The sequence below is a fragment of the Stenella coeruleoalba genome, assembly GCF_951394435.1.
Source record: "Stenella coeruleoalba genome assembly, chromosome: 3".
Lineage (NCBI taxonomy): Eukaryota > Metazoa > Chordata > Mammalia > Artiodactyla > Delphinidae > Stenella > Stenella coeruleoalba.
In genome coordinates, this window is record NC_137148.1 from 102,167,696 (window position 1) to 102,195,614 (window position 27,919).

A 27,919-nucleotide genomic window follows, 5' to 3' on the forward strand; every position below is an offset into this window, starting at 1 on the left:
TCCCCAGACCCATTCCCTCTGGGTGAGGGGCAGATCAAGCCACTGTAACTTAGATAAAATTTCATGCAGCCCTAGACTTGGAAGGTTCTGGGTTCTGACCTGCATGACCTTGAGCAGCCATCTGACATGCCTAAGCCTCTGTGTTTTCATCCCTATAATGGGGATGCTTGTTGAGAATTCACTGGGATAATGCTCTTAATAAAGACTATTAATACAGGGAGGTCAGGTGTTCCACAGCTAAGAACATGCCCAGATAGTAACAAGTGTCGAAGCATGCACCCCCTTCCCCACCACCAAACTCAAATTGCACTTTTAAAGGCCAGAACTTTCTTCAGCGAGGGCACTCCTGTCCCTCCTATTGCACATGGCCCTGAGGGGCTGGGATTTCCTGGGTGAGCTCCAGACCCCAATCCTCCCTAGGAGTTCAAGGTCCCTCCTTGCCCCATCCAGTATGAAGATGAGTTCACTTTGAACCTAAAGAATGCCTACAGGATGTAAGCACCCCCCAGGAAGGTGCAATGGAGAAGCTGCTGGGGTCCATGGTACCAGCCTTTGCAGGTAGAAGTATCTCCGTCACCACGTTCCTTTTCACATAGCCGGCCTTCACCACAGCCCAACAGGTCCTAGACCAGCTGCTCACGAGGTGAGCGTCCCCAGCCTCTTTGGCACAGTAGTGGTTCTGCCCACTGTCGACTGTATGTTTTGGGAATGTCACCATATGTATCGGAGCCTTAGTTTGCTCCTCTAAAAAGCGGATGGTAAAGGATAAACTTCAAAGGGTTCTTGTGGGGATTAATGGATCACCCATGGCAGGTGCTTACCTGGTACCTAGCTCTCAGAAAGGGCTTCCAGTCACGCTACGGTTATTCATCTTTTTTCCCCCAGTTTTATTGAGATGTAATTGCCATACAGGACTGTTTAAATTTAAGGTCCACACCATAATGATCTGACTTAATACATCATGAAAAGATTACCAAAGTTTAGTGAACATCTATCACCTGATACAGATACAAAATATACAGATCCTCGTCCTTATTTATCTTATAACTAAAAGTTCCTACTTTTTGATTGCCTCCATCCAGTTTCCCCTCCCCAACCCTCACCTCTGGTAACCACAAACCTGGTCTCTTCTTCTATAAGTCTGTTCATTTGTTTTTGAAGTATAAATGATCTACAATACTATGTTAGCTCCTGTTACACAATGTAGTGATTTGGTATTTTTACACATTTCAAAATTATCACCACAAGTCTATTAAGATCTTTCACCATATAAAGATAGTACATAGTTATTGACTTTATTCCCCATACTGTACATTTCATACCCGTGACTCACTTATTTTGCAACTGGAAGTCTGTACCTCTTAATTGCCCTCACCTATTTCTCCCTCCACTTTTCTCCCCTCTGGCAACCACATATTTGTTCTCTGTATCTGTGACTCTGTTTCTGTTTTGTATGTTTTCTTATTTGTTTTGTTTTTTAGACTCCACATATAAGTGAAACCCCCTAGGTCCATCCATGTTTATGGTTGTCCATCTTTATTTTTTCTCCCTCCCCCATTAAAACACATCCACCTCACCCCTCAATAACCTCTGGTCTTTCTCAGTGTGGAAAAACACGTGGAAAGCAACCCGTTTTTCCATTTGTCAAGGAGACTGAGATTTCTTCTAGCTGATCTGATCCTTGTCCTTGGTGTTGCCAGATGAGGGATCTCCGGAAGCAGCAGAGGGGCCCCAGGACCACCCAGATATCTGGGATGCTTGTGCTTGCAGATCATTCATTCAAAAATGCAGATCAAGCACCTACTGCATGCAGCCAGTTTTTGAGATACTTAACATAACCCAGTGAATGAAGCAGACACAATCCCCGGGCCTCAATGCTAGACAGAGAGTTGGACATGCACACTAGATACCATACACAGCTCCTGTCCACGTACATCACATGTGATGCCATCATAGGCTTCTACACATCTGGAGGCATCTTCCTATTTTCTGATGAGGATGATGAACCACAGGACTTACTGAAACAGTGAGTGGCCTCTGGGTGTGGAAGGAGGGGGCCTCTTGCCTCTACAGAACAGGGTGGGACAGTACAGGAGGGTTGGGACCGGCAAAACACTGGATCTCACACATCTTTTGATTCCCATGGAAAAGCGAGGCCTTGTGGCTTCCACTCCAGGAGGAAAGTAGTGAAAAAGAACTGTGGGTAAGGTCCCAGGACCTTGGGGACAAGAGCAGAGGCTGGGCTGTACCATCCCCTGGAAACTTATCTCCATTGTAGGTCCGCCTCAATCTGTGGATGTGTGGACCTACTTCTCCCTACCTTCTCCAGCCCTCATCCTGGTGCCAGAGAACCTGAACTGACTTCTCTGGAAGTGACCAGAAGGAGGGTCTGGAAGAGCTAGGTACAGGATGGTTTCGGGGTGGGCAGGAGTCAGGAACCATGCAGCCTGGAATGTGCCAAAAGCCAGCCCTGAGAGGTGACTAGAAGTTTGGTGTTCTGGCAGGGGATGGGAGGGAGATTTGGAGGAGGCTACTAAGGGTCCCAGCTGCTCCATGTGGGAGCCTAGGTTGGGCCGGGAGATTGAGGGTGAGGGCTATCAGTGGAGGGTCCATTGCAGCACCTGAGAGTGGGCGCTCATTACCAACCCCACCCTGATGGCAGAGGACTGCATCCCCTTCCTCAACACATTCCTGTTACCTGCTGCAGCTGAACACTGTGATGAAGGATTATCTGGAGGTGAGTGAGCCTGGGCATGGGGTGGAGGGGATCCTGTGGTTAGAAAGGAGGGAGTCCGTTCCTGCCTAAGGTCTGAGTCTCCCCGTTTGTCATCAGAGAATGTTGAGTTAGAAGGTCTCTGGCCTCAGTTCCCCTGTTCCCCCATCTCTGGAGCCCAGAGCCAAGCCCAGGTCCACCTCCTGCTTCTGGGCATGTGTGTCCCCTGCTGGGCCCTGGCAGTAGTGCAGTATGAGAAGGGGTATGGATGGGGGCTAGTTATGGGCTCAGAGGTCTGTTTCTGACAGACTTTGGCTGTCTGCCTTCCAAAGCAAGGTGATCAACTTTCTGAAAAGGAGAGAGGTGAGCAGCTGTGGTCTCACTGTAGGGAGGTGTAGAAATCAGGGACCCCAATGGGCAGGACCCTCTCTGGCTCTAACCCTTGGATCTTACACTTGTTGGGAGAGTTTGATACACATAACAGGAAAGAGCCATCCCATTAATGGGTGGGGGTAGGGGATGACATCAAGGACAGCTTCCTGGAGGAGGAGCTATTTAAACCCAGTTGGGACGTGAGGCAGGGCCTGGATGGAAGTGGAGGCAAGGAGGGTCTCCATGTGAGCAAAGACAGAGGACCAGCCCCCTGTCCCACTCCTCACCCCCAGGAGGTCCCCACAGTTCCCCCACCCAGGCCTTATCTGTGAGTCCTCAGATGGTAGTTTTGACTGAAGACGCACTGCGTGCAGGAAAGGCAAATCTACATCTAGAGTAAGTGCCTCTCCCAGAAAGAGAAACATTGCTCCTTCAATGGCCAAATGTATCCAATGTAATCACCTGCCACCCAGGGCTGATCATCCCAGGGAGTGGTGATATCTCAACCCTTGCTGAGAACCATCTGAAGACCACCAGAACAGCTCTTCCACAGCTAAGGCTATAAAGAAAGAGCCACAGGGAGTCTGGTAGGAGGGGCAGAGAAGCAATTTAGTCAAGACTCACAGCCACTGCCAGCACATGTGCCTGTGCACACTTAGCAAGGAGGTGAACCAGCTTGGCCGGAGCCTGCCATGGGTCAGGGCAGAAACTGCCACTGCCAGCATGTGCCCACTTATGAGCACTTGGCAAGGAGAAGAGCAAGTTCAGTAGTGTGGGTCAAATGCCTGCAGCCCCAACCCAGCCTCTGACCAAGGCAAGTAAACCAGGGAAAAACTGGAACCAGCTCACAAGTGCAGCCCCAAACCCTTGGGCACCGGACATGCCCCCAAACAAGGTAGAGGCTGCCATCACCTCCCTCAGAGCTCCTGTTCCAGCAGCTTGGGCACTGGCCTCAACCCCAATAGGGCAGTGACTACCATTCAGCCTAGGAGTCTCAGCTTTCAAATGGCTTCTGCTGTAGCCCCTCCAACTCAAACCCTACCAAATTCCCACCAAGGCAGCGGCTGCCATCGCACCCCAGGGAAGTCGTGGTCCAGGATGACTTCAGATCCAGCTGTCTCACCAAAGCCACTAGGCACATGCAGAACACACAGGGACACTCTCACAAAAGGACATACCGTCAAGACCGCGATAAGTAACTGTTTCACCTAATTTCTTAGAAACAAAGAGGGAAAGTTAAACAAAATAAGAAAACAGAACATGTTACAAATGAAAGATAAAACCCCTGAAAAAATTCCTAATGAAACAGAGATAATTCACCTGATAAAGAATTCAAAGCAATAGTAATAAAAATGCTAACCTAACTTGGGAAAAGAATAGATGAACACAATCAGCACTTCAACAAAGAACTAGAAAATATAAAAAAGAACCAGTCAGAGATGAAGAATTCAATAACTGAAATGAAAAATACACTCAAAGGAATCAACAATAGATTAGGCAATACAGAAGAATGCATAAGCGATTGGGAGATAGAAAAGTGGAAATCACCTAATCAAAACAGCAAAAAGAAAAACAAATCGTTAAAAATGAGGATAGGTTAAGGAATCTTTGGGACAACATCAAGCATACTAACATTCTCATTACAGGGGTCCCAGAAGAAAAAGAGAGAGAGAAGGGGACCAAAAATGTATTTGATGAAATTATGGCTGAAAACTTCACTAACCTGAAGGAGGAAACAAATATCTAGGTTCAGGAAGCACAGACAGACCCAAACAAGATGAACCCAGAGACTCACACGAAGACACGTCATAATTAAAATAGCAAAAGTTAGAAATGAAGAACTTTAAAGGCAGCAAGAGAAAAATAATCACATACAAGGGCATGCCCATAAGGCTATCACCTGATTTTTTTAGCAGAAACTTTGCAGCCCAAAAGGGAGTGGCATGATATATTTAAATTACTGAAAGGAAAAAACCTACAACCTAGGATACTCTTCCCAGCAAGGTAATCATTCAGAATTGAAGGACAGATAAAGAGTTCCCCAGACAAGCAAAAACTGAATTAATGACTACTAACCCAACCTTACAAGAAATGTTCAAAGTTCTCCTTTAAGAGAAAAAGAAAAGGCTACAACAAGAAATAAGAAAATGGAGGTAGGGAAAAAGTCATTGGTAAAGGCAAATATATAGAAAAGCAGTGCATCAACAATTTAAATAAGCTAGTACAAAGGTTAAAAGAGAGAACTCTTTAAGTCAACTATAACTACAATAGACAGTAAAGAGATAGGCATGAATATATAAAATATGACATCAAAACATAAAACGTGGGGGAGGAGTAAAAATGCAGATCTTTTAGAATGGATTTGAACTCAAATAATTATCAGTTTAAAACAAGTAGTACAATTATAGGTCAATACACATGAACTCCGCGGTAGCCGCACATCAAAAACCTACAACAGATGCACAAAAATTAGAGAGAAAGGGATACAAACATTAACACTAAAGAAAATCATCAAACCACAAGGGAAGAGACTAAAAGAAGAAAAAAAATAGAACTACAAAATAAATAAAAAACAAGTAACAAAATGGTAACCATTACATACCAATCAATAATCACTTTAAATGTCAATGAACTAGATGCCCCAACCAAAACATGTAAGGTAGCTAACTAGATAAAAAGGCAAGACCTATCTATATACTGCCTACAAGAGACCAACTTCAGAGCTAAAGACACACACAAACTGAAACTAAGAGGATGGAAAAAGATATCCATGCAAATGGAAGTGAAAAGAAACCCAGGGGAGCAACACTCATATAACACAAAGTAGACTTTTAAAAAAAGTCTATATGAAAAAATGAGGAAGGGCATTATATAATGATAAATGGGTCAATACAAGAAGAGAATATAACATGTTAAATACACATGCACCTAATATAAGAGCACCTAAATATATAGAGCAAATATTAAAAACATAAAGAGAGAAACTGACAGGAATACAGTAATAGTAGGAGATGTAACACTCCACTTACATCAATGGATAGACCATCCAGACAGAAAATCAATAGGAGACAGAGACCTTATATGACACTTTAGACCAGATGAACTTAATAGATATTTATAGGACATTCCATCCAAAAAGAACAGAATACACATTCTTTTTCAGTGTACACGGAACGTTCTCCAGGATAGATGACATGCTAGGCCACAAAACATTACTCAGTAAATTTAAGAGGACATAATTTATATCAAGCATCTTTTCTGACCACAACAGTATGAAGTTAGAAATCAATTACAGGAAGAAAAAACACAAATGCATGGAGACTAAACAACACGCTATTTTTAAAAAATGTATCAACAGATAAACCAAAGAGGAAATCAGAAAATCCCTAAGACAAATGAAAGTAAAAACACAACTTTCCAAAATCTATGGAACATTGCAAAAGCAATTCTAAGGGGGAAGTGTATAGCAATATAGATCTACCTAAAGAAACAAGAAAAATATCAAATAAACAACCATCAAAAGGAATTAGAAAAAGAAAAACAAACAAAGCCCAAAGTCAGCAGAAGAAAGAAAATAATAAAGATCAGAGTGAAATAAATGGAAACCAAAAAAATAAAAACAAAAAACCCTAGAAATATCAATGAAAACAAGAGCTACTTTTTGAAAAGATAAACTAAATTGATAAGTCTTTATCCTGGTGCATTAAGAAAAAAAGAGAGAGGACCCAAATAAACAAAATTAGAAATGAAAGAGGAAAAGTTAAAACTGGTATCACAGAAATGCAAACAATCATAACAGAATACTACAGTTATATGCCAACATATTGGACAACCTAGAAGAAATTGAAACATACAAGCTTCCAAGATTGAATCAGCAAGAAATAGATAACCTGAACAGACTGATTACTAGTACTGAAATTGAATCAGTAATCAAAAAACTCCCAAAAAACAGAAGTTCAGGACCACATGTCTTCAAAGGGGAATTCTACCACATATAAAGAAGAATTAATACCTATCCTTCACAAACTATTTCAAAAATCTGAAGAGAAGGCAACACTCCTAAAATCATTCTATGAGGCCAATATTACCCTGATGCCAAACCCAGACAATGACACTGCAAAAAAGAAAATCCCAGGCCAACATCTCTGATGAATATAGATAAAATACTCAACAAAATATTAGCAAGCCAAATTCAATACATAAAAAGCATCATACACCATAATCAAATAGGACATATCCCAGGATGCAAAGATGGTTCAATACCTGCAAATCAATCAATGTGATGATACAGCACATTAACAAAACAAAGACTAAAAATCACATGATCGTCTCAAAAGATTCAGAAAAAGCATTTGACAAAATTCAACATCCATTCATGATAAAAAAAACTCTCAACAAAGTTGGTACAGACAGAACAGATCTCAACATAATAAAGGCCATTTACGACATACCCATAGCTAACATCACACTGAACCATGAAAAGCTGAAAGATCCGGAACAAGACAAGGATATCCACTCTCACCATTTATATTTAACATTGAATTGGATGTCCTAGCCACAGCAATCAGACAAGAAAAAGAAATAAAAGGCATCCCAATTGGAAGGGCAGAGCAAAACTGTCAGTATTTGCAGATGACATGATACTATTATACATACAGAAAACTCTAAAGTCTCCATTAAAAGACTATTAGAAGTAAAAAATGAATCAGTAAAGTTGTAGAATACAAGATTAGTATACAGATATCTGCTGTTTTTCTATATGCTAATAATAAAGTATTAGAAAGAAAAAGTAAGAGAACAATCCCATTTATAATTGAATCAAAAGAATGAGCTACCTTGGGACTTCCCTGGTGGTACAGTGGTAAAGAATCCACCTTCCAATGCAGCAGATGCGGGTTTGATCCCTGGTCAAGGAACTAAGATCCCACATGCTGCGGGGCAACTAAGCCCATGTGCCACAACTACATTGAGCTTGCATGCCTCAATGAGACAGCCCACATGCCACAAAACTACAGAGCCCAAATGCACTGGAGCCCACGTGCCACAACTAGAGAGAGAAAACCCGCATGCCACAACTAGAGAGAAGCCCAAGCACTGCAACTAGAGGGAAGCCCAAGCGCCGCAACAAAGAGACTGTGTACTGTAACGAAAGGTCCTGCATGCCTCAACGAATATCCCATGTGCCACAACTAAGACCCAATGCAGTCAAAATAAATAAATAAATAAGATACCTAAGAGTAAATTTAACCAAGGCGGTGAAAGACACATACTCTTAAAACCGTAACACACTGATGAAGAAAACTGAAGATGATTCACATAAATGTAAAGATATCCCATGTTCATCAACTGGAAGTATTAATATTGTTAAAATGTCCACACTACCCAAAGCAATCTACAGATTTAATGCAATCTCTATCAAAATACTCATGACATTTTCCACAGAACTAGAACAAATAATCCTAAAATTTGTAAGGAACCACAAAAACCCCAAATGGCCAAAGCAATCTTGAGTAAAAAGAACAAAGCTTGAGGTATTATGCTCCCTGACTTCAGACTATACTACAAAGTTACAGCAATCAAAAGAGCATGGTACTGGCACAAAAAAAGACATATAGACCAATGGAAAAACGTAAAGAGACCAGAAATAAACCCATGCACATATGGTCAATTAATCTACGATGAAGGAGGCAAGAATATACATTGGGGAAAAGACAGGCTCTTTAATAAGTGGTGTTCAGAAAATTGGACAACTACATGTAAAATAATAAAATTAAAACATTTTTTCAAACCATATACAAAAGTAAACTCAAAATGGACTAAAGACCTAAATGTATAAAACTCCTAGAAGAAAGCATAGGCAGCACACTCTTTGGCATAGGTCTTAGCTATATACTTTTGGATCTATCTCCTCAGGCAAGGAAAGCAAAAGCAAAAAATAAATAAATGGGACTTAATTAAACTTAAAAGCTTTTGCACAGTGAAGAAAACCATCAACAAAAGGAAAATACAACCTACTGAATGGGAGAAAATATTTGTAAATGATATATGTAATAAGAGACTAATAATCAAAATAGAGAAAGAACTCATACAACCCAATATCAAAAAAAAATCAAATTAAAAATGGGCAGGAGACCTGAACAGACATTGTTCCAAAGAAGACATACAGATAATATATAAAAATATCAAATCACTATGCTGTACACCTGAAGCTAAAATAATAAGTCAACTATACTTTGATTTAAAGACAAAAAGAAAAGGAAAGAAAGAACCAGGCTTGTGAAGATCTCAGGAAGAATGTTCTAAGTACCCAAGCACAGGAATGAGTTTGTCAGTCACTGCGGTCAGAGGGAAGGCCTGAGCAACTGGAGTGATGAGCAAAGGGGGAGAGAGGCAGAAGCAAGGTCAGGGAACCAAAAGAGGCCACTCTTCAGAAGGCCTGATAAGCCAAGTAGTTTGAATCTTTTTTAGGGCCAAACAGAAACCTCTGGAGAGCTCCTTCCATTCAGGAGAGTAATGTTAGAGCTCTCATAGCACAAGAATAGCTCAGCACTGAGGCTCCTGGTCCCATTTTGGCTGCCATCAGAGCATCAGATGATGGGATATTGAGGTAAGAAGAGTAAGTACTGAGATAAATTATAATTAAATGGTAATTATAGTACTGAGGTTCTAATTGGAAAGTCATAATAATCCAAACCCTATAGAAGCAAAACTCAAGCTGGGGCACTATAGATTTCTCTGGATGAGCAATTATTTTTCAAAGACACTTGGACACTACAGTATACATTTTTGCTCTGCCATAATGAATGACATTTAAACAAAACTGAAGATGGAACAGAAAAGACTGTTTACAAGAGGTGGTCCAGGCACCAGGAGGCTCTGATAAACAGAACACCCTTTACTTAGGTTACATATAGCTTAATATAGAGTATAATATTGAGTGCAATACTGGGTAAACTCAATAATACTCTAATACTGAATATAGCTTAATTATATACAGTTTAATATTGAGCTATATATACCAGACCATATAAAAAATGTGATCACTTTTCTATAGAAGCTACTATTTAATACTGAGAAGACCAAAGATATCCTACGGTAGGTAAAGCACATAAAGCTGTACATCTACTCTTACAGTAAGTAGCTAACAAATGTTTAAATGAATGCTTAGATTTCAATCACTTGTCATTCAGTAAAAATATGCTATTTAATTGAGATTATCTGATTTACAAGTTAGTTTGAATAACATCTCAATTTTTTTAAATTTATTTATTTATGTTTACTTTTGACTGTGTTGGGTCTTTGTTGCTGCGTGTGGGGGCTACTCTTTGTCGCAGCGTGCAGGCTTCTCACTGCGGTGGCTTCTCATGGAGCACGGGCTCTAGGTGCGTGGGCTTCAGTAGTTATGGCATGCAGGTTTCAGCAGTTGTGGCTCAGGGGCTCTAGAGCACACACTCAGTAGTTGTGGCACATGGGCTTAGTTGCTCCATGGCATGTGGGATCTTCCCGGAACAGGGCTTGAAACTGTGGCCCCTGCACTGGCAGGCAGATTCTTAACCACTGCACCACCAGGGAAGCCCCTACATCTCAATTTTTATGACAGAATTTAAGTCTATCTGATATAAGGGATGCTTGGTATTTTATTATACTTTATTGATAAAGAAAAAATTATAAAAATGAGGCTTTAACATTAGCAATTCCATTCTAATATATTGGGAATTATCATAGGTATAGTCAATTTGGGGCATAAATTTTATTTCCATAAAGCCAACTTGGGGGGAGTAAAAGTATTTGGATAAAAGCTATGATAAAGTACACTTTTCTTAAATTAGCATTCACAGAAGAGTTAAATCACAGGAAAATGCTTTAAAAACCTATCTAAAGATAGTCCTTGTGGATAACCAAAAACATTAAAAATAGATAACTGACCTAAGCACATGATAATATCAATCAACTATTACGGCAATCAGGCAGTATACCTGGTTATTTTTCATACACTGCCTTCTCTTTTCTTTTCATGAGGTATAAATTACAATCAGTGAAATGCACATATCTTAAGAATATAGTCCAATGGGGTTTAAAATATGTGTACACCCTATAAACAGCACCCATACTACAGAAACTTCCCTCTAGGCCTTTCCCAATCAATCTCTTCACCTTCTGCTTGAGGCAAACGTCACCATAGCTTAGTATTACCAGTTTTAAAAATTCACTGATAATCAAACACCTACAGTCCTCCGCTCTACCAGCTGAGCTACAAAAATAAACTCCAAATGGATTAAAGACCTAAATGTTAAGGCCAGACACTATCAAACTCTTAGAGGAAAACATAGGCAGAACACTCTATGACATAAATCACAGCAAGATCCTTTTTGACCCACCTCCTAGAGAAATGGAAATAAAAACAAAACCAAATGGGACGTAATGAAACTTAAAAGCGTTTGCACAGCAAAGGAAACCATAAACAAGACCAAAAGACAACCCTCAGAATGGGAGAAAATATTTGCAAATGAAGCAACTGACAAAGGATTAATCTCCAAAATTTACAAGCAGTTCATGCAGCTCAATAACAAAAAACAAACAACCCAATCCAAAAATGGGCAGAAGACCTAAATAGACATTTCTCCAAAGAAGATATACAGATTGCCAACAAACACATGAAAGAATGCTCAACATCATTAATCATTAGAGAAATGCAAATCAAAACTACAATGAGATATCATCTCACAATGGTCAGAATGGCCATCATCAAAAAATCTAGAAACAATAAATGCTGGAGAGGGTGTGGAGAAAAGGGAACCCTCTTGCACTGTTGGTGGGAATGTAAATTGATACAGCCACTATGGAGAACAGTGTGGAGGTTCCTTAAAAAACTACAAATAGAACTACCATACAACCCAGCAATCCCACTACTGGGCATATACCCTGAGAAAACCATAATTCAAAAAGAGGCATGTACCACAATGTTCATTGCAGCACTATTTACAACAGCCAGGACATAGAAGCAACCTAAGTGTCCATCAACAGATGAATGGCTAAAGAAGATGTGGCACATATATACAATGGAATACTACTCAGCCATAAAGAGGAACAAGATTGAGTTATTTGTAGTGAAGTGGATGGACCTAGAGTCTGTCATACAGAGTGAAGTAAGTCAGAAAGAGAAAGACAAATATCGTATGCTAACACATATATATGGAATCTAAGGAAAAAAAAAGGTCATGGAGATCCTAGGGGTAAGACGGGAATAAAGACACAGACCTACTGGAGCATGGACTTGAGGATATGGGGAGGTGGAAGGGTAAGCTGTGACAAAGTGAGAGAGTGGCATGGACACATATACACTACCAAACGTAAAATAGATAGCTAGTGGGAAGCAGCCGCATAGCACAGGGAGATCAGCTCGGTGCTTTGTGCCCGCCTGGAGGGGTGGGATAGGGAGGGTGGGAGGGAGGAAGACGCAAGAGGGAAGAGATACGGGAACATATGTATATGTATATCTGATTCACTGTTATATAGCAGAAACTAACACACCACTGTAAAGCAATTATACTCCAATGAAGATGTTAAAAAAAAAAAGAAATGAAGAGTGGGAAAGACTTCTGATGCAATGGAGACTTAATAAAGATTTGATTTTGAATCAATAAAAAAATTCATTGAATAGAATTATATTACTACTTAGCAATAAAAAAGAATGAACTAATTATAGATACAACATGGATGAACCTCCAAATCACTAAGCTGGGTGAAGGAAAAACCATACACAAAAGTAGTATATAATGCGTCATTCCATTTATATAAAATTCCAGAAAAATCCAACTAACCCTTGCTGACAGAACTCAGAGCACTGGTTGTCTGGGGACCAGGGAGAGGATAAGCAAGGGGAATTACAAATGAGCATAAGTAAATGTGGGAGGTATATTCATATGTCAAAACTTACCAAATTGTACACGTTAAATATGTGTAGTTGATTTTTTTCAACTATATCTCAGTAAAGCTTAAAATCATAACTCCAATGGCATATCAGTTTGCTGGATAAGAAAAATTTACTTCACAAGTCACACAGAGCTTACATATTCAATAAGTAATTAAGCTTTCATAATGTGTTTTAACTTAGAAAAGGTTTCACCATTTTTCCTCCAAATATTTTCCTCTAATGCAATTTTTCTTCCATTCCATGAATCCAATTCCATGTGTGTTCAATACCAATGTTGTCCTACAATAAAGAGGTCAATACTGCTCTTTTTATTTTTTTTCACTCTGGGCTTTTGTTTGGTTTATTTCTATTGATTTGCAAGTTCACTGATCTTTTCTCACTGTCCAGTCTGTTATGACCTCATTTCATCTCACTTCTCAAATTTCCATTTGACCCCTTTTTAGTTTCCATTTTTCTACTATGAACCTCTATCTGTTCATCCATTATATCCATCTTTACCTTAAAGCTTTGAAAATATTTATAATACTGTCTTAAATTCTTTTTGAATAGAAGGCTCTAGTTAAATCTTCTTTCGGTTCAAATTATAAAACAATTGTATGTGCCCTTTAGACTTCCTTATTTAATGTTTTATTTACTTTCAACGTACAGCTCAAAGCACAAACACTGTACGCTTTAAACCCAAACCCTTTCCTTCCCCTGTTTATTCAATATTTTGGACACATATTATGACATATGCACTGGACCTAAATTCAAGAGTTCTGTGAAAACCATATCATTGGAAGAAGGAATTCATTGATCTACTGTATTTTTCAAGGGCTTCAGCCTCATATTTGGTTATATGTTACTAACTGATCCACTAAAATAAGATGGCAAAAAACCCAGCTCTATTTTTGGAAACACAATTTTCCTTATTATTTTTTTACAAGTTGTATGCACCTATTGTCTTCTGTTATTAAGAAACGAACAAAATAATGTCTTAGTCCAGATTTGTTTTTAAGTGATGCTTCACTTTATACTTTTTGTTGAGGTATATATCACAAAAAATAAAATGCATATGTCTTAATAGTACAGTTCAATGATTTTGACAATGACTGGGTAACAACCACTGAAATTAATATACAGAACATTTCCATCACTCCCAAAATTTCCCTCATTCCCCCTTTCCAGTTAGTCTGCTTTCCCCAGGGGTAACCAGTTTCTCATTCCTACTAACATGGTATAGAACTGCCTGTTCTTGGAACTTATATAAAATGAAGTCATATATAAGTACTCTTTTGCGTCTAGATTCATTCACTCAGATACTATTTTTAAGATTTATCCATGTCATTTCATCAATCAAAAGTTCATTCTTTTTAACTGTTAAGTATTCCATTGTATAAATATACTACAGTTTCTTTACCCATTTTCGTATTGATGGGCCTCTTGGATTGTTTTCAAACTTTGGCTATTACTTTGTATAAACCTGCTATGAATATTCTCTTATACACATTTTCATAGACATATGTTTTCATTTCTCTTGGCTTAATACCTAGTAATGGAATTTCTGTGTCATAGATGTACTCACTTTATATATCTTTTTCCCCTCCTCAAACTGAATTTATTTGTGTTTTTAGATATTATAAAATATATCCTATAAACAACATGTAGATAGGTCTTGCTTTTTATCCAGTCTTGTAATTTCCTTCTCTCTAATGGAGCATTTAGTCCACTTACATTGAATGGAATTACGGTTTTGTTCAGATCAGTTTAATTCTACTACCTTGGTATTTGTTTTCTACCTGTCCCATCTGTTATGTGTTCTATTGTTCATTTATTTCTATTGTCTTCTGTGCTTACAGAATAATTTTTATCCAATTTTATCTATTTAATTGATTTTTTAGCAATACTTCTTTGTGTGCGTCCACTGTTATGTGTTGTGATGGTTACCCTATAGATAGTAATACACACACTTAACTTACCACAGTCTCAATTCATAAGATATTAAAGAACAATACAATAACTATACAATGGTATGATTTCACTTAATCCCCACTCAGTTCCTTGTATATTAGCCATACGTTTTAATTCAACATATTCTATAAACCCCATACCCATTATTACTGTTTTGTGCTTTAAACAGTCAAGAGTCTTTTAAAGAACTTCAGCAATGTCATGAGCCTAAAACGACTAAAATTAGACTTCAAGGGCATCAAGACAGCCAGAACCTAAAAGGCCAAGATTACAGAGAGAAGAGTTCAAAGAACTGAGCCCAATAGTCTAAGCCGTTTTTCCTCTTGAGGCACTTGCCAGTTTGTAAGTAGTATAGGCTGAGAAGCACAGAAGCGGTGCAGAAACTAGCTGCTATGAGTTCGAGAAACTATGCAGGATTTTTCTCAGTTTCATGGCTCTGGGAAGATTTTAAAAATGGGATTAAAGAACCACCAAAAGGATGGGGTTCTGATAAAAACCCCAAGTATTCAATTGGACACCACAAGGGCTACAGTCTATGCTGAGGTTAAGCCAGAAATAGACCAGCCTTACAGACTTGAACCCAGCTGTGAATCAGCTCAGCCTGTTTGAATTAAAGTAATCCATGCCGACTCTAATTGACTGCCAGAAGCTAAAGAAATCCCCTTTAGAGAAAGATAACATTTCAAGAATCCCTGTAATTTTTACACATAATTCTAGTAATTCAATAAAAACTTTACCAGGTATACAAAATAAAAAATAAGGGGGTGGGGGAGGCAATAGAAACTGATGCACAGGTGATCCAGATACTGGTTTTCAGAAAAAGACTTTAAATGACTGTAAAATGGACGACAAGATAGAGAAATCAACTAGAAAACTAGAATTTATATCAAAAGAATAAAATGGAGCTCCTAAAACAAAAAATAATATCAGAAATCAAGGATGCAATGGAGACCATCTCACATCCGACAGAATAGGTAAAATTAAAGCAACGTACTTACCACAGGCCGTGGCGACGGCGGTTCCTGCAGTCGCTGTGAGCTGCGGGTGGCTCCGAGGGCAGCAAGAGCAGCTCTGGTCGCGCGGTTGCGACCCTTTGGATAATGCCCAGCTACGCAGCGGCCTAGACCTCGGCGTGGCTGAGGGCTCTGCGCAGCGAAAACGCAGCAGCTCGAGCTTGGAGGCGTTTCCGCCCAGCCCGCACATGCGCACCTTCCTGGATGCGCAGAAAGCCAGCCTCCCAGGCTTCCACACGCAGGGCTAGGAGTTTGAATGCACCGAGATCGCCTTCCCCAGCCAGACACAGACGCGCCTCCCAAGGCGGCAGCACTAGAGGCCGGGTCCGTATAGAAGCTGCAGCCGGACAGGTGGACTCGCAGGTGGGCTGACCCGTGCGCATCCTGCAGAACCAGGCGAGAATGAGAACGTGGGCAAGACCAGGCAGTTGGCCAAGTTTAACTTCAAAGAAGATGAAGACGATACTTGTTAGAGGAAGGATGTCTCATACATGCCTGCAGCTACTGGGGAATACCCGATCCCGACTGCATGGTTTACTGTGATACCAGCAAGAGTGGTTCAGTAGATCACGGAAATGCTTCTGGCAGCCACATTCTAAGTCACCTCTGAGGGCAAAATGCAAAGAGATGACTCTGCACAAGGATGGGCCCCGGGGGAGACGGTTCTGGAGCGTTATGACTATGTCAGCAGCAAGGCCTTCCTCCTTGGCTTCATTCTTACCAAAGCCACCTGGGTCATGGGGCAACTGTGCAGCCAGCCCTAAGCCACTCAGAGCAGCCTCAAGAAAATCAGATGAGAGAGTTCACAGTGGAAACCCCGGATCCAGGACCAGTACTTCCTGTCCTGGCTGATCACAATCCCTTCTGAGCAGGAACAGCTGTGGGCTCACAGATCACCAGGGAGTAGATGAGCCAGCTGGAGTAGCTCTGCAAGGAAAATCCTTCCACCACCTTGGAGGACCTGGAGAAGCCAGGGGTGGAGGCAGGGCCCCAGCATATCATCCCCAGGTAGGAGGACTCTTACCAGTACCAGAACATATTTGGCATTCTGGTCAAGATGGAGACCAACTACTCTAAGAAACTGAAAGAGTCCCAGAGTCAAGGTAACATCACTGTCAGGTGGCACCTGGGCCTTAACAAGAAGAGAATTGCCTACTTCACTTTGACCAAGACTGACTTTGGTAATCAGGCTTTAGTAATCATTTGGTTAGGAGACATGCAGCTCATGCAGGGGAACAAGATTTGTCTGTGGTACAAAGGGGACCTGGTGCCCCTGTGGAAAGGGATTGGCCACGTCATCAAGGCTCCTGATAATTATGGCAATGAGATCACCATTGAGCTGCAGAGTAGTTGTGGGCGTACCTTGGAGGTAACTCATAACTTCCAGGTGGATTTCATGTGGAGGTCAGCCTCATTAGACAGAACGCAGAGTGTTGAAAACATCTGCTGTGGAGGAGAGCTCCGTGTTGGGCTGCATCTACCGTAAACTGCTAGGCGTGATCAGAGAGTGCCAGCTGCCCAAGTACTTCACAGCACAAGAGTTCCAAGACCTCCACCACTCTCAGGTTGACTTTCCGAGGATGGTGCTGCAGAGACCACTGAGCTGGATCCAGGGACCACTAGGCACAGGGAAGATGTGACCTCAGCCACCATCATCTACCATCTGGCTCAGTGGGCCTGTGCTAGTCTGTGCCCCAACTAACATAGCCAAGGATCAGCTGACCAAGAAGATCCACTGACCAGGCTGAAAGTCATGCAGCTCTGCGCCAGGGTCCTCGGCTCCCCATTGTGCATCCTGGCCCTGCACAAGCAGGTCAGGAACACAGGTAGCACGCCAGAGCTCCAGAAGCTGCAGTTGCTGAAGGACAAGACCTGGGAGCTGTCTTCTGCAGACCAGAAGTGGTACTTGGCCCTGAAGCAGACTCCTGAGAGGGAACTGCTTGTGAACACAGATGTCATCTGCTGTACATGCGGGTGACCGAAGCTTGCCAAGAGGCAGTTTCACAGGAGCCAGGCCACTGAGCCCTGGAGTACATGGTCCCTGTGTCCTCAGAGCCAAGCAGCTGATCCTTGTGGATGACCACTGCCAGCTGGGCCTCATGGTGATATGCAAGAAGGCAGCCAAGGCTGGGCTGTCCCAGTCACTCCTTGAGTACCTGGTGGTGCTGGGCACCTTTCCTATCTGCATCATCCGCCTCCAGGTCCAGGATCAGAGGTACCCTGCACTCAGCGCCTTCCTGTCCAACATCTTCTGCAAGGACCCTTGTCAGAACAGCAGCAGGTCATGTGAAGATGCTCTGTGTGACCCAGGGCCAGGAGGAGATCATCAGGTCAGGTACCTCCTACCTAACAGGCCAGAAGCTGCAAACAGAAAAGATCACCACAAAGCTAATGAAGACGGCTGCCAAGCTGGACCAGATTGCCATCATCATGTCCGTCATCATGTCCGTCATCATGTCCTATGAGGGCCAATGCTCCTACCAGCGCAGTACATGCAGCTCAGTAACTCCCTGCACACCAAGCCCTACCAAGAGGTGGAGAATGGCAGCGTGGATGTATTTCAGGGGCTCAAGAACAATTTTATCATCTTCTGCATGTGGGCAGGTAAGCACCAAAGCATTGGATTTTTAAACAACCCCAGGCACTTAATGTGGCCCTGACCAAAGCACATTATGGGCAACCCAGGGGCCCTGTCCAAGCAGCTGCTCTGGAACCACCTGCTGAACTACAACCACCTGCTGGGGGCGGGGGCACTGAACTATCTGCAGGAGAGCCTCATGCAATTCAGCAAGCCCAGGAAGCTAGTCATCACCATCAACCTTGGAGCCCGCTTCATGACAACATCCGTGTATGACCCCGGAAAGCCATTATCCCAGGATCAGTCTATGATCAGAGCAGCCAGGGCCAGCCTTTGAACATGTGCTTCCAGACCCATGACCAGATCAGCATGATCAGTGCCTACCCCAGCCTCATGACCTCCATGAACAGTCCCCATGGCCTCCAACCTGGTCATGCCACCCATGCTGCCACCGGGGTATTTTGGACAAGCTAACAGGCCATCCACAGGTGGGGCACCCCAAAAGGCAAGACTGGTCATGGGGGATTCTAGAAGAACAGCTTTGGGCCTCCTGGGCCAGCCAGAGGGATCTCCTCAACAGCCAGGCCAGCCGGGCATGTGCCGTCAAAGCTGTCTCACAGGGTGCCCTGAGGACAGGCTGCATCTCCATCAGCCAGCCCTCCCAGGTGAGTCAGGCCCACCTCTCCCAGCCCAAGCTGTCTCAGGACAGTCGTCTTGGCAGCATGGCGCTGTCACAAGACTCCATATACTCCATGCACCAGGGGCAGCAAGCATACCCGCCCAGCAGAGTGATGGGGCTGCCCCAGTACTAGAAGGTGGTCTCCTCCACTAGCATCTTATTCTGGGTTAAAAAAGTAAAAATAGGGCTTCCCTGGTGGCGTGGTGGTTGAGAGTCCGCCTGCCGATGCAGGGGACACGGGTTCGTGCCCCGGTCCGGGAAGATCCCACATGCCTCGGAGCAGCTAGGCCCGTGAGCCATGGCCGCTGAGCCTGCGCGTCCGGAGCCTGTGCTCCGCAACGGGAGAGGCCACAACAGTGAGAGGCCCGCAAACCGCAAAAAAAAAAAAAAAAAAGTAAAAATAAATGGATGCCTGTTTTCCACTGCTAAAACTGAAGCATCATTTTGAGCAGCACGAGAGGGAGAGGAACACCCAAGGGAGAGAGGAGCTTAAGTCAGAGCAAGTGCCCAATGCCGGTGCTTGGTGAGGAGGAGGAGGAGGGGGAGTGAGAGGTGGGCTCCACCACGGAAGACCACCACCATCAAGCCTCACCATCCCTGCTGCCAACAAGGCCCAACGCCCACAATGTCCACACCTGGGTCTGCCACCAGGGCAGAGCAAGGAAAACCCTCGTCTCAGAGGAGCCCTTTTCCCTGTTCTGTTCTTCTTCTCTTTTAGTTAAAGGGGAACTACGTTTTAGCAGGAAAAAACTTCGCACTCTGTGCCCAGTCAGGGCTCCGGGCAGTTGACAGCTGTGCTAGGCTGAGCCCCTTCGAGATGTGCTGTCCACACCAGCTCTGAAACTGTGGAGGGCATGCTGGCTGTGTTCTAAGAGGGTTTTCCTGTAAAGAAATACATGTTTGGAAGGTTTCTGGTTACTTTTTAAAGATTCTTTCAAAGAAGTACTGAAATAAACACTTTCCTGAGTTTGTCTGCCAAATCTGAGTGGTGGACCTGGGTGATGTGAGTAGGTTCCAGAAACAAAGTTTAAACAAACCAATACAACTAGAGACTAGGAGCAACACCTGTGATGCAGTTGCAAGAAGGGTTTTTGTTTGAAGTTTTAGCTTCCAGCAGCTTCTCCCTGCAGGTGAGGGAGCAGCATTCAGCAACAGGAGGCTCCTTTCTCCACTAGACTCTGAGAAGTAAAGCATTTCCCTCTAGGGCTGGATTTGCCCCTCACTCCCTGTGAAAATTTGGACACAGAGACAGACACATAGAGGGAAGATGATATGAAGATACACAGAAAAACAACAGCCATGTGACTGTAGTGATGAAGCTACAAGCCAAGGAATGCCAAAGGTGGCTGGCAAACATCAAAAGCCAGAAGCAAAGACGGATTCTCCCCCAGAGCCATCAGAGAAAGCATGGCTCTGCCAGTGCCTTGATTTCAGACTTCTAGTCTCCAGAACTGTGACACAATTGCTGTTGTCTTAAGCCACTCAACTTTTGATACATTTTTACAGTCACCCTAGGAAATCAATACAACTACTAGTATAGTTAACAACATGGATGAATTCTCAAAAGCATTATATTATGTAAAAAAATCTTACATAAAAGATACTAACTGTATGATTCACTTTATATGAAGTTCTAGAACAGGCAAAACTAACCTATGGTGGGAGAAAAATCAGAACAGTGATTGCTTATGGGTGAGGAAGTTGGGACTGGCTGGGAAGAGGCATGAAGAAACTTTCTAGGGGGATGACTATGTTCTATATCTTGGTAGAGGATTGGGTACACCAGTGTTTGCATTTATCAAAACTCAGCAAATGAATACCTAAGATTTGTGTAGTTCATTGTATATAAATTCTACCTCAAAATAAAAACTACTGTAAACAAATACTGAACTCTAGCTAATGGTATGCATGCTGAGGTGTTTAGAAGGAAGTGTAGTGAAGTCTGCATTTTAATTTGAAATGCATTAAAGAGTAAGATGGATTGATGACTGTATAGTTAGATGGTTAGGTAGATATGTGATAATGCAAGTATAATATAATATTAATGGCAGAATCTAGTTGGTGGACATATGGCTGTTCAATGTAAAATTCTTTCAACTTTTCTGTGTGCTTGAATATTTTTATAATAAAATGTTACAGAAAAAAGAATGTAATAAAGGAGTTAACCAGAAAATTAGACATAGAAGTTTAATCAGGCTGCAGCACAGAATTTTAAAAAGAATGGAAAATACAGAAAGGAGCATAAGTGATACCAGTCTCAGGGATAAAGACTAACATAGGTATAATTGGAGTTGTAGAAGCAAAGAAGAAAAAGAATTGGCTAGATGCTGTTTTTTAAAAGATCATTTTTGAGAATTTTTCGAAGTAGATGAAAGACTTCAAGCCACATATTCGGTTAATAAAATGAATTGCAAGCATTTCTTTTGAATACAAAGGAAAACAAAATGAGGTGTATCTAGTTAAACTGTTGAAAAACAAAGAAAAAACCCCTTAAAAGCATTCAGAGGTGCAACAACGAGACAGAACTGACTTCTCAATGGAATGGCATCTTTAAAGTGAGGCCTGTGAATAGAGCTGGCATTTATTAGGCTTCTATTATATGTCAGACTCTGGGCTAAACCCTTCACAAACATTGTAGCATTTAATCCTCACACCCTCCCAATGAGGTAGAATTAAGAATCCCATTTTAGGGCTTCCCTGGTGGCGCAGTGGTTGAGAGTCCACCTGCCGATGCAGGGGACATGGGTTCATGCCCAGGTCCAGGAAGATCCCACATGCCGCAGAGCGGCTAGGCCCGTGAGCCATGGCCGCTGAGCCTGTGCGTCCGGAGCCTGTGCTCCGCAACAGGAGAGGCCACAACAGTGAGAGGCCTGCGTACCGCAAAAAAAAAAAAAAAAAAAAAAAGAAAAGAATCCCATTTTAATAAAAAGAAATTGAGGGTTGGAAAAGTTCATTATTTGTGTAAAGTCAGATGGCTAACCAGTGGTAAAGATTACAATTTAATTGTGACAGACTGTAAACACATTCATCTTAAGCTTTGTGCTTCCTCCCGTATTATAAGTGTTCTGCTTTTTTCCTCCACTTCTGTGCATCTGCCAAGGCTCTTGATCTCAGCATTCCCTGATTTGGTAATCCCCCTGCCAAGTCTTGTAATGGTTATGAAAATATGCTTGGGGTTAATATTGAAAATGGAGAGAGAGAGAGAGAGAGAGAGAGAGAGAAACTGAATGTGGTGGAACACTAGTATCTAGTATCGGATAACAAGGATACAGATCACATTATTGTATGATACTGGAGCACTGACTGTAGACAGAATACATTTAATTGGCACCTTTTCTTTGAATGCAGTATATCTAGTCTCCATTTTGACACTCTAGTAGATGACTGAAATGCTACCTTGTGTCTTGTTAGCACCGTATTGTAAAGTGTATATTATTATAGAAAATTGACAAGGTGATGAGCTGTCACTTTAGCTAAGAGAATATCCTATTTTTAATGAATATTATTTCATAAGGAAATGTGCTGATGACAGCTTATTTCAGTGGAAGCTGTTGATGCGTAACCTTTTTGCTAGACAACATTATATCAGTAGTGACTATACCTAAAAAATTATGCTAGATGCTAGAAATGTGTTTGCAAGAATAAGTTTTAAGAAATGAGTACATAAGAGTAAGCAAAAGTATTTTTGAAATATTGTGTTAGCATATATTTATTATAGGAGATTTTATGGGGGTATATTTCTTATGACAAAATAGTAATTTATATCCCAATAATATTTTTTTAATATATTTTTTCTTTACATCTGTGCTAAGATGTAAGAACACGTCTTCAGAATAAATTTACATGTGTAGATGAATGCACAAATGTATGTATGTATATACTGATATGCATATAGATGAAATATTCCAAAGTTTGTATTATATGTCATATAAATTACATCCAATCTGGCAAGGAAGCACAGATCTTCCACTGATTACTAGAATTAGGAGAGCTAAATTCAAGTCCTGGTTCTATCACTTTTATTTTGTAATCTTGGGAAAGTCCTTTAATCTCTTATTTTAAGACGAGTTTACTTCTCAGTTAAAAATGGAGAAAATAATATTTGACCTACATACTTCACAGGGTGGTCAGGAGGCTTTTAAAAGAGATAATGTGTATGAAAGAAACATGATATTGCAAAAAGATATTATATTTAATAATATGTATAATTATATATTATAACATATTAAATATAAACGTGTATATAAATACAAGTATCATTATATGGCCTGAATTATTCTAGGAGTTACCAACTTATGGCTTCAAATAAGGTCATGTTAACAATAATAACTAAATTTCTCTACTCCATGGCTCACAACCTAATGAAGCCACCTCAAAATATGACCCAGCTTGTTCTAGGAGAGCGAAGGGGAGTGAAGTTTTAGGAGCTCATACTGCATCTGCTCAGGTTCCACGCTCTCTCACTCACTAACACTTTCAAGAAACCAGCAGAAGTGCTCTTGCTGACGCTTCACAGCCCACCCACTCACGGCAAGAACATCTGCATCTGGGCACCATCCTCTAGGACCCACAAAGTGGTCAGTGTCCAAAGAGCCAGAGTGGGGCTGTGTTCCTGCTCTGCATACAAAGAGAATGCCTGTCACACTGGCACAATTTCCAAGTCCCTCTTTGTTACCCGGGCAGCAAACTGTATTTCTAAGTGCCCTGTGTCTCTTCCTGCAGGACCCTGTCAGGAGTCCAGGCTTACAGCCCAAAGTCTGAAGCAGGCAATGCTGTTTATCCCATTCTTTCCAGCCTGTCCCTTTGCTCTCCCCCTATACATGCAAACACTTGTCTCATTTTCCTCTAACCAAAAAGTATTTTTAAAATGGCATCCTGTCTGGCATATTTCACGTTTCCCACACTTGCCTAGAAATGTCTGAAATCCAGTTGGGAGCACTTAATGCTCTAGCTACTCATTGCTGTGTAACACACTGCTCCAAAATTTAGTGACCTAGAACAATATCGATGTTTTGATTTTCACTGTTCTATAGGTCGTCTGGGTGGAAGTTTTGCTGGTCTTCTGGAACTACTCAGCTGAAGTCAGCTGAGCTGACCGGGGACTAGACTCAGCAGTGGCACTGGGATGACTGGGCCCCTCTTCCCTCATAGTCTCTTGTCATTAGGCTAGAATTCCTTTAATAGCAGCAAGAGTATACCAAATGAACAAAGACAGAAGCTGCCAGGCCTCTTAAAATCCAGCTTCTCAAATATACCACACCATTTCCATAGCATTCTGTTGATCAAAGTATGTCACCAGGCCAGCCCAGATTCAAAATGGTCTGCACTTCTTCAATGGAAGAGGCATGCAAACAGTGAGATGATAAGAATTTTTGGAGAGTCATCTTTGAAGACAAACAACTACCATTCAGTCTCTGGCTACAACACTGCAGAGCCCTTGCACATGCAAAATACACCATCGCCCTCCCAATACCCCAAAAGTCTTATTCAATTACACTATTAGCTCTAAGTCCAGGATTTCATCATTAAACATGGTCCAGGTGGGGACAAGTTTCCACAGGTTCAGAGACTCAGATGCAGTTGCTCAAGTGTGGCTCTTCTTGATTTGAGAACTAAAATGACAAGTTATCTGCCCTCCCCTCCTCACCTTCACACATACATGCAAAATGCAATAGTGAAAGAGGGATACAATAACTATAATAGACACTCCTGTTCAAGAAAGAGGAAATAGAAGGTGTGTAGAGCCACTGATCCATAGCAATTCTGAAATCTGGTCAGGTACATATTTTCAGGGCTGCTACTCTGGAAACAGAATGCTCTTTGATTAGGGACCAGCTCTGCCCCCTGGGAATAATTTCCTGATTCACTCTTCTCTTAGCTCTTGTCTTACACACTGGAGTCTTGGCTCTGCCCTCTGAGTCATTACTTGCTCGCAACACAAATACAGAAATAGCCACCATTTCACAATTAGTGTACCATTTTTTTCCTAACAATGCACTCTTTGTGCCAACAGCTGACCAGGACTTATTAAAAGTTCAAAATGAAATGTGTGACCTTTCCATTTGTGTAAATATGTTCAACTATGTATGTGGAAATGCTTAAGTCATTTGTATAAATTCATCAGTATAATTATATAATGAATACATGAATAATCTATACAGTTTTTGTACTAAATTAAGCTGTCTTCAAATGTAATAAGCTGTGAAGGAATATTTCTTGTGACTAAGAAATGCTATATTATTTTATGTCTCTTAAATGTGTTCTTTTACTTAATTCTAGAAAGGGAGGGAGTATATGGCTTTATCCAGAGGCAAAAGAGGAGCTAGGTAGTGTCACTGACTTCCAGAATGGTGTTGAAAGAATGAAAGAGAGGAAGGAAGGAAGGAAGGAAGGAAGGAAGGAAGAAAGGAAGGAAGGAAGGAAGGAAGGAAGGAAGGAAGAAAGAAAAAGAAAGAAAGAAAGAAAGAAAAAGGGAGAAAGAAAGACTTGCCCAAATTCTCTCTCTCTTGGATATTTGCAATAGGGAGGAGTGAAATGCCCCAACTGGACATGGCCTTAGACTCTTTAGGAATAATACAGTACTAACAATACTTCAGTTCCTGGGCTCTCTACCTAATACTTCTTGGAGGCTCTCCCATGAAAGTTTTCAGTGGGAAATCCAGAATCTGAGAAATTCTCAGAGTTTAGATACCTAAGATATTGCTATGTATCCTTGTACTGGACCTGCATTAACTGCTTGTTAATGCTAAATACGGTTCCAGTATTTTCCTTCCAGTTATTTTTTAGATATTTTTTTCTTAAGTAAATTGAGGTCATTATCAGATGTAACACTTTAATATAAGTATGACAAAGATTGAGTTATTTTATTATAGGTCTTCTTTTATATTTTTGAAACCCCTCCCCACCCCCCCAGTTTCCTCAGGAATTCCAGTTGTGCATTTATTGGCTTTTCTTTACCTGTCTTCTGTGTATTATTTTTCTAATTATCAATCTTTATTCTTTGACATTTTATTTTGCTATGCTTTTCGATCCCTTCCTATATGTCTATGATTGTGTTTGTAATATATCCATTTCACATTTTGTTACTTCCCTGTTATTGTTTTTTCCCTGTGATTGTGTTATATGTTCCTTTTATTGTTTTCCAGGTCCCCTTCCATCTCTTCCTTCTGAATAGGATACTCTGAATCTATTTTTTAACGATTGTTTCAAAAAGTTTATCTTTTAATGCCTGATATAACAATAAAGAAATGTTTGACTTTCTGCCATAATTTTTCTTCTGATGTGCAGTTTCATTTGTCATGTTTTATTGTATTTCTTGCCTCCTCTTTTTCTGGTAATATTGCTGACTGTTTCCTTTTTATTATTACTCACCTTTTAATGGAGGCCTTTTCCTCTGGGTGAGCCACTTGTTGTGGAACAGAACAGTAAGGTGCTGGGAAAGTGTATGTGGAATGCCAATTTAGATATGTTGCCCCAATGTTGCTGCTCAGCAAGTCTGTCTCACACTCTATCATGAGGGTACACTTCACCACCAAGGCTCTGGTTATCCTGGGTTCTCCCTGTGGGCTGACAGGCAAAGCCTCAGTTGTGACATATGCAAGTGTTTTGTGTGATCATTTGGTATTTATTTCTTTCTCTTTAGCCATTATTATCAGCAGCTGCAAAGCTGATGTACACACACTACTCCACCCTTCCTGAAAAGAGAAATGGGTGAGAGAATGAACAACTTCTCATCCAAGCCATATACCCCCACTCCATACTGCTGGGTCAAATGTGACTGGGAATGTTCCTGCTAACAGACTTGGTCCACAGCTGCAATCCCAAATAAGGGATCGTTGCTTGAGTGTCTCAGGGCCATGCCACCTACTTCTGGATTATTCTATATACTGCCCCAAATCTGTAATGCTATGAGATCTCCCTTAATATCCTCTCTTGATTTGATAGAAATAGCACATTCAGCAGCTGTCCTGCATAGTTTGAGGTAGGAATTGAGGCAATATTTTAATTTTTGTTTAAGTTAAATTACAGAGTTTCCTCCGTGCTTTTCATCCTTCTTTTTTATTTAAATTGCTTTCATGCAGGAAAATGAAGCTGAAAATTTTTTACATTATTTTTTTTTGAATTTCCACTCTGTATGCCATAGAGTTGACCCTTGAACAACATGGGGGTTAGGGTGCCAACCCCATGTGGTCAAGAATCCGTGTATAACTTTACACTTGGCCCTTCTATCCATGGTTCTGCATCCACAAATCCACCAACCACGGATCTTGTAGTACTGTAGTACTAGAAATCCACATGTAAGTGGACCATGTAGTTCAAACCCATGTAGTTCAAGGGTCAGCTGTAGTTTAGAAATAATGTGATTTGCAGCAAGGTCTTTTTTCACCCACCTCCTAGAGTAATGGAAATAAAAACAAAAATAAACAAATGGGACCTAATGAAACTTCAAAGCTTTTGCACAGCAAAGGAAACCATAAACAAGACAAAAAGACAACCCTCAGAATGGGAGAAAATATTTGCAAACGAATCAACGGACAAAGGATTAATCTCCAAAATATATAAACAGCTCATGCAGCTCAATATTAAAAAAACAAACAACCCAATCCAAAAGTGGGCAGAAGACCTAAATAGACATTTCTCCAAAGATGACATACAGATGGCCAAGAGGCACATGAAAAAC

General features: G+C 41.2%; 1 long non-coding RNA gene and 1 pseudogene across 2 annotated transcripts in view; one reads left to right on the forward strand and one right to left on the reverse strand.

The window, feature by feature from the left end:
• Window positions 1–16,104, reverse strand: part of LOC307184213 — a 319,259-nt gene extending 303,155 nt beyond the window's left edge. The window contains exon 1 of the long non-coding RNA XR_013827684.1: window positions 15,968–16,104. This is a non-coding gene — a long non-coding RNA (uncharacterized lncRNA). The remainder of the gene's footprint in view (window positions 1–15,967) is intronic.
• An 82-nt stretch (window positions 16,105–16,186) lies between these two features.
• Window positions 16,187–19,372, forward strand: LOC307184869 (regulator of nonsense transcripts 1-like; annotated as a pseudogene). The gene is made up of 3 exons: window positions 16,187–16,345; window positions 16,458–18,247; window positions 18,336–19,372. The product of its transcript is annotated as a regulator of nonsense transcripts 1-like (transcript).
• The last annotated feature ends 8,547 nt before the right edge of the window (window positions 19,373–27,919 follow it).